Below are 9,881 nucleotides of genomic sequence, written 5' to 3' on the forward strand. Positions count from 1 at the left end.
GATGGTTGTGAGCCACCATGTGGTTGCTGGGATTTGAACTCTGGACCTTTGGAAGAGCAGTCGGGTGCTCTTACCCACTGAGCCATCTCACCAGCCCCTGATCAATCCTTTTTATACATTTCTCTATACCTTATATTTCTTTTTAATTATTTCTACCCCATTTAACTATATCATTTTGCTAAATCTATTATTTGTGTCTAATTTTCTGAGTTTGCAATGTTGATTGGAATAGAAATGGATAATAAAGCCAATTATGAAATAGATAGCTGTTTTAAAGCTAGAAAAGACATCAACTCCTTTATGGAAAACATAAATTCACAAAGATTTTATCCAGTTTCTTAGAGCATATCCATGAAACTCATGCTGTACAATAATTTTTCATTTTAAAGGAATTTCAGCTCTTATACTTTTTAAATATTATATAAAACTATTATATTCTGAAAAAAAATATGAGGTCTTTACTAAATTTCACAAGCCAGTCTACATACTGAAAAGTCACTGCAGTTGCCAGCACACTGCATTGATTTACACAATGTGTAATCATCTCACAAGCCCTTTCCAGCCTTTCCTCACCTCTGTGATGCAGCACGCATGACTGAATCAAAGGCCAGCACCACATTCTGTGAGCGAGTCAGTTACTGTTCTCAAAAAAACAATGGACAGAAGAAAGTCCTGACTTCATCCTATGCACCAGAACGGCCCTAATTTGGAACAAATTAACATATTATTAATTTCCTTTAAAGAAATATGAGACCATTTAGGGAAGTAGGATCCAAAGACAGGCAACAGGCTCAGGGGCAGCTCCTGCTCCATATGTTTCAGTGACCCCCCATGAAGACCAAGCGGCTCATCTGCTACATGTGTGCAGGGGTGCCTAGGTCTAGCCTGTGCTCACTCTTTGGTTGGTAATGCAGTCTCTGGGAGCCTCCAAGGGTCCAGATTATTGACTCTGTTCGTCTTCATGTGGAGTCCCTGTCTTCCTTGAGTCATCAATATTAAGTTGTAAAGAAAATAAATAAATAAATAAATAAATATTTAATTTAAAAAATATGTGACCAAGAGTTCTTACTCTAGTATCATTATCAGTGGTAAAATATCCACACACTCCAGTTAATAATAATTTGGTTAAAAATCCCAGAGGCATGTTTGGAAAGCTTAGTATGCTCTGTTGTATACAAACATAAGCTACCCTCTTAGCATTGTAGTGTTTGTTTTTAGATTGTGATGTCATCTGCAATAGAGCCTTTAGTTTATTCTGCACTTGGAGATCCTCTTTCCTACAAACTTCATAAACCAAGTAGATCATTGTGCATATTATGATCTAAGAAGAGATTAGCAAACACACATGTATTCTCTATATTTAAAATAGTGCATTGTATATAGAATAATGCATATAAAACCACTAAGAGTAAGCAGATAATGTGTTTATTCTCTTTATTTCTGGTGGTCTCCTTCTTATCCTGCCCCAAATATCAGCTCCTTTGTCCCATAAATTGACATAAGTTTGTGTCCTGATGATTTTTCCCTTTTATGTGAGTTCAAAATTTGTTAATGTCAGTATGTGAGGCTTATATCTGCATAATGTCTTGTTTATTCGTGCTGATAAGGGGGCAGCATTGTAAGAGTGGCAGTATCTAGTGTCGTTAAGAGCCAGCACTGTGGAGTTCGTAGGTTTTCTGACCTTTCATGCCTGATGACTTTATGCCTGCCAGCATCAGTTTTCTTTTCCTTTGGATCAGGGCATTACCTCTTACTAAAATACAAATGCCTCTTGACTAGAAAACACCATTCTCAATAACTTACCCATGCCTATTCTTAATAACCCACAACTCATTCACAATGAAATATTTTTCAGATGAACTTATCTGAGAGTGAATCTGGTGGATCCAGACTGCACCAGTGTGAAAGAGATTCAGCAGTAAATGAGGCCACTAACCATCTGGAGACCTGCAGGAAGCCATTGCAGGCAGAGAAAGGGAGACCAGGAACATTTGAGGCCAGGGAGGCTGACAAGAAACGTATTTAATTCCCATTTTCCCCTGTCTTTTCTCCTAAGTTTTTAATGAACAAAATAAATCCACATGAATACACTATGAGTCTAACCCAGAGGACATAGTGTTCTGCACAATTTCATCCTGGATCAAATTATACAAGAGTTTCAGAGAGTAGAGGGAACCCTCAGAAATGAATTTACAGAGATTCAAAAAGCATGGGAGGGTCGGGGTAGACCACTGGCTGCTCATTGCATTTACAGGATTTTTTAATGCGTTTATCATTCTGATTCCAACTATTAAACATAAGGTCAACACGTGTCAAAAAAAACATACTTTAAGCTGATGATTAAATGCTCTACCAAACTAGAATTTGGTATCTTCACATATAATCCCGTTTTTTCTTCCTACATTTTTTTCCAAGTTCACTATCAGTGTTCTGTGAATACAATGAATAAAAAACACAAAGGAACTGTTTTGTGTAGATACTAAAGAAATGTAAGAGGAAATTAAAATAATAAATGCAATGCCTGTCAAGAGTTTGATGTGGGTTCCCTGGGAAGGACAAATGATACACTGTATATACAATGTTGAGTGTTCAGTAATACTCAGCTCTTGAGTAATGTTTTAGACATCAGTGTAAAGGCTGTAAAATCAATTGGACAGACAGGCACTCTCATGCAGGCTGCCTAAGATGTGGGTTATTCACTTAGATGTAATACACACACACACACATAAACACACACACACACAAACACACATGACCACACACACACAATTAATATTGATGAAAAGCCTGTGCCCACGTCTACTGGAAATTCTCAGAGTTAACAAAGTCTCAATGGCAAATATGAGTATCTCTGAAGCCTTCTCTGAGATCACGATCCCTCCTCACTTGCCCACTAAGAACTGCCAAACTAATACAGGCAGTGTAGCGGAAGATATGGAGGCTGAAGGAGGGTCCAAAGATGCTACTGTATAGTGATGCTTGATTCATAATGTCAGAAGAAACAACACAACATGGGTAAAGAAAGATAGGTTTGAACTCAGATCACAAAGCCTAGATTCTTAGATAATCATATGGAAACACAATAAAAATGTTAGCATTTGATGTTTGCTCTGTGTGTGTGTGTGTATGTGTGTGTGTGTGTGTTTCTGAGGAGTGAAACCAAGCATTTTAAGCATGTTAGGCAAATGCTCTACCACTGTGTTACAACTCCTAACCCTAACCTTGAGATTTGCTTTTATGGAATGGTGTGTGTGTGTGTGTGTGTGTGTGTGTGTGTGTGTGTGTGTGTGTGTGAAAGGAATAACATCATATTTCCTGGGCAAAGGTTCTCTCCCTGTGTGTTACAACCCATTTAGGGTGGCATATCAGATATTCTGTTTATCAATAATTACATTAAAATTTATTTTATTTACATTACAACTTATAACACTAACAAAATTACAGTTATGAAGTAGCAACAAAATAATTTTGTGGATGGGAGGGTCACTCCAACATGAGGTACTGTATTAAAGATTAGCAGCATTAAAAAGGCTGAGAACCTTCTTAATGGACTAAGAGACGATTGCCAGGCAAACCAGCCTTCCCTGGGAAGAACAGTATCTCTATTCTTATGCTTCTAACTCAACAATATATGATAAGAATCATTCTTTTAGCCATTCATAAACATGTTAAGCAATTGCAGTATTCCAGGCTCCATGCTGTCTATACACAGAAACTTAGGCAGAAGCAGCTGGCATACAATACAGATAAAGCTAATTTGTACCCATTTCCGCTGGCCAAGGGATACCATTAGAAGACAATTTCAACTTTCAGACAGTCTTGAGTAAGATTTTCATAGAACCTAGGATATTAATCACAAAAGCCCTTTGGTTCACAACCTTTTCATAGACAGATGTCTCATAACGACTCAGCATTGAACACACATCTCTTGAAGGACAGCTGAGCAAAATATCACTAAGCTCTTTCAGGTAACATTTAAGAAACTTTGAGATTGCCACATCTGTTCTCTTGCACGTACATGCCCAGCCATCTGTTCCTTTCACTCAACATGGCAGAATCCTATTCCATGAGCTGGATTTTCACTTCTCAATATAGAACCACGTATCTTACATCATGGTCCAACTAACTTCCTGATAATAAATCACTAACTTTGGATTTGTAAGAGACAACAAACATCGACTTTGTTGTTAGCGTACGTAAAACATCGTCCACTCGATGGACAATATATTTTAATGACCGCTAAGTGTCCTAAGGCTTCAGATGAGAATGTCTTTTAATCCATTATCGCTTACAGTCTGAGAAGCCGGGGTCCAGATTAAATGCAATGTGATTTATGCTATGGTAAGTAAATCTTCTCTTGAAGGCTGAAAAGTGTCTTTAGATGAGTAAACCAAGCCTTTCTTTCTAACAGCGTTTTGAAGCTTGTGACATTTTGTCCTAGTTTCACCGTGGAAAGGATTCCTTAGCAATGTGCTGAGAAGCAGCGTGAGTTCACCCTGAGTCTTTGATTATGTTTAATAGCTTCACTGTCAGACGGTGAGTCATGATCTTTCACTTCTGCTTAACAGTTTGTATTTACACCTCCTTGCATTTGATAAAAAGCAGTGATGAGCTCTGCTCATTGACAATGATGACTCCTCTATTTTAATCAGTGCAGAAGAAAAAATAAAATAGCTTGAGAGGGTGGAGAATCTCCTCCTTCTTCTACCACTTTAAATTGTCAGTGGTTCTGAAGATACCCACGTAGAATGACTGTGCCATCAACTGTCAGCCAGCCCATCATCTGATTGCCCTGAGAAAGTATCCCTTCATTCTGTGAACCTCAATTTAACAAATGAGATTGAGAAAAAAAATACCTTTTCTATTGCAAATCTAACTGACTTAAACATTCATCAGTGTGTCTTTGTAAAAGTTAATCTAATGGGGGAGGAAATCAAATCTGTCTGATTCCTCCCCTAATCCAGTAAGGCTGGATATATGCAGCAGTAGGGTGTGGTCAAACCACATAGACTCTAAGGAAAGCATCCAGGAAGAAGTAGACCTGATATTTCTGAACAGATATCAGAATATAATAATTATTTCAAAAGGTATCTAAAGTTCATTCCTCACTAGGCTGCCTTAAAAGTTTTCTTCTGTAAAATTTAAAGCCTGGGTTTTGTTTGCTTCTTGAGTTAACAATAATATCCTCACTCAAAACAGTCTGGAAAGATGTTTCCTCTTTCCATGGTGAAAACAATTTGGAGTTGGTACCTGACTACAGGATCCTAACTGATTTAGTAGAAGTTTCTTTTTTTTTTTTTTTTTTTTTTTTTTTTTTTTTAGAAAAAGGTTTTTTTGTATAGCCCTGGCTGTCCTGGAACTCACTTTGTAGTCCAGGCTGGCCTTGAACTCAGAAATCCACCTGCCTCTGCCTCCCAAGAGCTGGGATTAAAGGTGTGTGCCACCCTTTCTTTAGGATCTAGTCGAGAGAGATGACGTATTGGTAGAAGATGGAAGTAGTGGGGGTTTAGTGTACAAGGGCAAGATGTAAATGTGTCAGCTTTGTAAAAAAAAATAAATAAAAAAATAAAAGCACAGGTAGAATGTAAATATGAAACATCTCCTGGAGGCTTGTGTTGGGTCACTTGGTGCCAAAATAGTGTTGTTGTTGCTGTTGTTATTGTTGTTGTTGTTGCTGCTGCTGTTTTGGGAAGATCTGTGAAGCACTCAGAGAAACGTTGTAATGGGAGAAAGTGGGTGCACTGGGCAGTCTTATGACTACTTGCCTTGATGATCCGCACCCTCAGTCTGTCAAACAAAATAAACCCTTCCTCTCTTGATTAACTTCTCATCTGATATTTGATTACATGTGGAAAAATCAATTAATACTACTACTCAACTCTGCTATTGTATCAAGAACACAAGCATAAGCAACGTAAATGGATGACCAGGGCCATGCTCAAATAAAGCTTTATTTATAAAAATGGTAGTAGGCTATGGCTTCTGAATCATAATGTGCTGATACCTAATAAAAGAAATCAAGCGCTTCCATTGGGACATATTTTGGCACATTACTAAAGGAATAGTGACTATATTTACTGTCTTGACCTTTCCATACATTGAAAATGACTTTTTTCTTTTACCGTTTCTTTAGATTTTAACAGCGTACATAAAATTTTCCATAACACCAAGCCATTGTTCAAGGCTGAAAGCACCCTAAGAATCAAGTTTTAGGGTAGAGGACAGAATTAGATGGGACAGTGACAGAGATATCACACCATTGTATTGCATTGCATTTTAGCAAGTGTTAACAGTGCAGGGTAAAGCACACTGAAGCAGAAGTGAAGGCTGTCTGCTTATTGGGAATGATTAGAACAGGTGAGACGTCTCTTCAATATAGCCATTCAAAAGAAAAATCTACTCCAGCACTAACTGATACAGAACTTGGAATGATTGGGCTCTAGCCTGATGGACGGTTCAGGGAGGAGACACAACCACAAGGAGTCGTTACTGCTCGGGTGAATCCACAAAAACTGACAGCAAGCATATGTGTTGGGTAGAAACATACTTGAGGAACCACAGGAAGTAAGACTATGCAAAGCAAGTAAGGCGGGGTCCAGGAGCCCTGCAGGAACACAGAAACATGCGATACGGGGCTTGTTCAGTCACTCATGTTCTTCCCAGAAGCCCTAATCACTGGGATATTGGATCATTTAGTAAGGCGCCTCCAGAGTGTGTGACCATGTTTCTAAGGAGCCAGTCAGGAATAACTCATCAGATACCACTGCAGAGATTGGGAAAGGATATAATGACAACCCAAGATCCAGGCAGGGGCTGACTAAATTGGAGCTGAAGGCATTGTATTCATATGTGCCAGAGCTGTGACAACCTAAAACGAGTTTTTTCTTTATAAAGTCTCATTTATACCTCTGTATGAAAATCAGACACCATGCCTAATACTGTATTGCTCTGTGCATCTTATCTTCTGGAAGTCATATTGCCTGCCCCTTTTGACACATAAGGAACTTTTTCTTGTTGAAAGAGTTTGAGGTGCACTGAGAATTTAACTTGGAAACAGAATCATTTTCAGGGCTAAAAGAGGGAACAGATGAGAGCCAAATAGGTATGATGTGCAGTCCGCATTTCATGTCTTCATGAGTTGTTTTAGTATAGGATGATTTCCAGTGAAAGGAGCAGCACTTTTAACTGTGTGTGTGTGTGTGTGTGTGTGTGTGTGTGTGTGTGTGTGTGTATGTGTGTGGTGTTGTGTGTGTGTGCATTCCATATGCAGATACATATATTCAAATGCCTAAGTCATTTCTACATTTTCTGACAAATAAAATTAAAAGAGAGTACTTGAGGAGGAGCCTACAAAGGCCTTTTACAGGCACAAGAAAACCTGTGTGTGTGACTGTTATACCATTTATGTATAATTCGTTGGCGATTTTGCAAAAGAGATACATCTGGCTGGTTTGTTTGCTTATTTGTTTAGTGTAGTGCAGGCTCTACTGTGAATGGAGAATAACTCTTCCCTTTCCACATCCCACTTAGTTGCTTCTCTGAGTAAGATTTGCCTGACAGAAAAACTACACCGCTGTTCTAAGAAATGAACATAGGCCAGGAGAAAAGATGCTCCAAAGACAAAGAAAAGAAAGCCTTTGTCTTAGAATTTCATAGTACTTGGACACCGTGGGATAGAATGTCCCCTGCATCTTTAGCAACTCCTCTTGAAAGTAGAACTGTAACTGCAGAGGAACCCAGTCTGAGCCAATCAAACTGAAGTGAGCCACAGTGACACTTAAGTCACACAGTGCTGACTTTCCCGGACGATGTGAACAGTGACAAACTCCGATGAATGTGCCTAAGCTCCATGTTAGGTCAGCTATCTACCAACTGATTGTGGTGAGAAAACAATAGCCATGTAAATACCTGTTCAAACTTGGCTCTGTATGCAGACCACTCTGGAGGGTAGAAGGCTCCTTGGAGAATCTGGAAAAACAATTGCAACAGCATAGCTGGATTTGAAAATTACAAACCTCTCAGAGTCCATGCAGAGAGTCAGGCACCAAATCATGCAGGCCTCTGCCCAGACAGGCTCCAAACCCCAACGATCTTCTCTTCTTGTGGAAATGTGGATTCACTTCCTACATGCTTTGTCTTGGTTTCAGATAAACCACTGTTTTCATTGTAAACAAAGTAAGTCAGCAAGCTTCTGAAAGTTGGACACTCTGTGGCAGTGTTTATTCAATGTGTCTCACCACAGACCAGAGTGGGGTCTCCTAGAGAAAGGGTCTTGACTGTGGAGCTGAGGCAGATTCCCCCCCCACCCCCCGCTCCCATTCGCTTTTCGTCTCCACTCCATTTGCACTGTGATAAACTAGACTCCATAAGTTCTGTGCCTGCTTTATACAATAGGAGATTGGAAATGAAATGAATACTTGAGAACAAAGGCAATAAAGTATGATTATGGCCGATGGAGGAATGATTTGTTTCAAATGTCAATTGCTTAGAGCGGGGTTTTAGTAAAAAAATCAAATAATAAATGGTTACCATATTGGCAACGTATTCTCTTATTGATCTTCTATGGAAATCAGATTTCAGACAGGAAAAAAGCCTGCCACGTTTAAGATCATATTCCAGAGCAAGTGTCTGTGATGAACGATTATCAAGTCGCTTACTGCTTACAGTACATTTTCAGAAGCACCCTGATACTTGGGCTCATAACTTTTTTATGTTACTTGATTTCTAGATTCTATAGGTCAATAAAATTGAAAAGTGAAGGTTTTATGACCCAGAATAAGGTTATGCTGCAGCCAAAGTCTCTTGTGTCTGCATTAGTCTAACCTGGGGAGTTTATTTAAAAGAGATTCCTAGAACTTCATCCTCTGACACTTTCCACTCTGAGGTTAAGGAGAGTCTGTGATTCTGTGTTTACACTCAATAGTTCTTGTACCAGGAGGCTTATTGATGAGGGTTTGAGAAAGAAAAAAACACAATAGATGCAACCTGCTTTTGAATCTAAGAAAAAGGACCAGAAAGTTAAGAGGCTTAAAATAGCTAAAATCAGAGCTGATATCAAGCCTCTGATTCAGCCTGCCAGAAATCCTTCTGAAAGAGAGGAAAGGGATAAAAAGAAATATTTGTATGGCTGGGGACCTTACCTTGTTACCTATCTCACCCAAATCACTACAAGTCCACAGCATAGACCCGGACCCTAATCCTCAGTGGTCTCTGTTGCACCCTATGCATTAACATTCTGCTTCTTGGGGATCAAGGCAGGTTTTTGCACCTGAAACCAATAACAACACTGCCAAGCACATAACCTTACCACCTACACACAATGTATTTTCAAACATCTGGACGGTGTGTGTAGTCTGCATCCATCCAGATGTGGCAGCTTTGTGTGTCTTCTACACATTCAAGACTTCTGTTTCAATGTGTACTCCCATGCTTGAACAGTCAATGTCCGGTGAATACAGGGTCGGGATTAGGGTGATGGGGCACTCAGAACCACCCAGTTCTGATTTCAAAAGGATTCAAAAAGTAGTTGATTTGTAACTTAAATATTCAAATTCCGAGCAAGATTTCCTCTGGAATCATGGTACATGTGGTGTGCACTTCTCAGGACAGTCCTCAGAAGGCTCCTCGACTGTAGTATACCCATCATGGGGTAGACCTAAACACCCCGCTGAGACCTGGAAGCCCATCCCATCTGGGAAGCTGAGAGGAAGTAGGTATAGAAAAGAGCTCTTAGCCAGGCGTGGTTGTGCACACCTTTAATCCCAGCACTCGGGAGGCAGAGGCAGGTGAATTTCTGAGTTCGAGACCAGCCTGGTCTACATAGTGAGTTCCAAGACAGCCAGGGATACACAGAGAAACCCTGTCTCGAAAAACCAAAAAAA

The 9,881-nt window shown here is 39.6% G+C and overlaps 1 protein-coding gene across 9 annotated transcripts in view; it reads left to right on the top strand.

Annotated features, from left to right (window-relative positions):
- The window catches only part of B3galt1 (beta-1,3-galactosyltransferase 1), a 550,921-nt gene that overhangs the window by 431,152 nt on the left and 109,888 nt on the right, over positions 1 to 9,881 (top strand). The window contains exon 3 of one of the 9 annotated variants that reach the window (XM_029469656.1): positions 4,412 to 4,536. The exons of the other annotated variants lie outside the window; for them this stretch is intronic. The gene's annotated coding sequence lies outside the window, so the exon portion shown is untranslated. The remainder of the gene's footprint in view (positions 1 to 4,411; positions 4,537 to 9,881) is intronic. 9 annotated transcript variants of the gene reach the window in all.

This window comes from Mus caroli, chromosome 2 (assembly GCF_900094665.2).
Source record: "Mus caroli chromosome 2, CAROLI_EIJ_v1.1, whole genome shotgun sequence".
NCBI classification, from domain to species: Eukaryota; Metazoa; Chordata; class Mammalia; order Rodentia; family Muridae; genus Mus; species Mus caroli.